We start from the raw sequence: 1,998 nt of genomic DNA, 5'->3' as shown, positions 1-1,998 counted from the left end.
AACCCCAGACGAGCTCCATCCGAGCTACGTCACGACTTGGCCCGATATAGAGGCGCCGCACACCCCCTTTGCTTCACTGATGAAGTAATGGGACATGATTTCCCAGAAGGGTTTAAACCCGTAAACATCGAATCATATGATGGCACAACAGACCCCACGGTGTGGGTTGAGGATTTTCTTCTCCACATTCATATGGCCCATGGCGATGATCTTCATGCCATCAAATAGCTCCCGCTCAAACTCAAGGGACCAGCTAGATACTGGTTAAACAGTCTACCCAAAAACTCCATTGGCAGCTGGGAGGAATTGGAGGGCGCCTTCCTCGACAACTTACAAGGCACATATGTCTGACCTCCGGATGCCGATGACCTAAGTCATATAATCCAACAGCTCGGAGAGTCCGAAATTCTGGACTTGGTTCCTAACTAAAAAGAACCAGATCGTCGACTGTCCGGACGTTGAAGCCCTAGCGGCCTTTAAGCACAGCATCCGCTATGAATGGCTGGCCAGCCACCTCGTCCAGGAAAAACCGAAATCCATGTCAGCCCTTACGGCACTCATGACCCGCTTCTGTGCGGGCGAAGACAGCTGGCTAGCCCGTAGCAACAACAATACAAGCAAACCTGGCACTTTTGAAGCCAGAAACAGCAACGGCAAGCCCTGACGCAATAGATATAAGCGTCGAAACAACGGTGATAACACCGAAGACACGGCGGTCAACACCGGTTTAGTGGCTCTAAGTCTGGTCAGTGGAAGAAGCCATTCAAGAGAAATAATCCAGGCCCGTCCAGTCTGGACCGCATACTAGACCGGCCATGCCAAATCCATGGCACTCCTGATAAACCAGCCAATCATATCAAGAGGGAATGTTGGGCCTTCAAACAGGCCGGCAAGTTAAATGCCGAGAATAAGGAGAAAGGGTCGCAAAGCAATGACGATGATGAGGAACCCCGACCACCGAACACAGGGGGACAGAAGAAATTCCCTCCCCCCCCCAAATCAAAACGGTGAACATGATATACGCCACACATATCCCCAAGAGGGAGCACAAGCGTGCACTCAGGGACGTCTACGTGATGGAGCCAGTCGCCCCAAAGTTCAACCCATGGTCCTCCTGTCTGATCACCTTCGATGGCAGGTGAGGGAGTCCTAGGTTAAGGGGTCCTCGAACAGCCGGACTATATACTTTGGCCGGACTGTTGGACTATGAAGATACAAGATCGAAGATTTCGTCTCGTGCCCGTATGGGACTCTCCTTTGCATGGAAGGCAAGCTTGGCAATTCGGATATGTAGATCTCCTTCTCTGTAACTGACTCTGTGTAACCCTAGCCCCCTTTGGTGTCTATATAAACCGAAGGGTTTAGTCCATAGGACAACAACAATCATAATCATAGGCTAGCTTCTAGGGTTTAGCCTCTACAATCCCATGGTAGATCAACTCTTGTAATACTCATATCATCAAGTTCAATCAAGTAGGAATTAGGGTATTACCTCCATCGAGAGGGCCCGAACCTGGGTAAAACATCGTGTCCCCTGCCTCCTGTTACCATTAGCCTTAGATGCATAGTTCGGGACCCCCTACCCGAGATCCGCCGGTTTTGACACCGACATTGGTGCTTTCATTGAGAGTTCCACTGTGCCATCCCGATAAGGATTGATGGCTCGCCTCATTGTCAAGGACAACATCACCTCCAGAGGATACCTGGCTGTAGGCCAAACTCTTCGGCTGGGCAGATTTGTCATGGCCGCCCGTTCGACCGCCGCGCCGACGATGACTTCCCAGGTCATGAAGAACAACCTCCACGTCAGCCCGGCATTCACCGAGCAGATGGATCCAATGGAGATCTCCTCCCTAAACAAGCTCTTGGATCGCATCGCCACCCTGGGAGTCGCTACGGACTATGATCGGATTGGGCTTAAACCCGGCCTAAGGGAGATTTACTCTCCGCCGGTCACCCATCAGATAGCGGTGGTGGAGGAACAAAATAACAATTCTT

This window comes from Triticum dicoccoides, chromosome 2B, assembly GCF_002162155.2.
Source record: "Triticum dicoccoides isolate Atlit2015 ecotype Zavitan chromosome 2B, WEW_v2.0, whole genome shotgun sequence".
Lineage (NCBI taxonomy): Eukaryota > Viridiplantae > Streptophyta > Magnoliopsida > Poales > Poaceae > Triticum > Triticum dicoccoides.
This window is presented reverse-complemented; position numbering follows the sequence as displayed.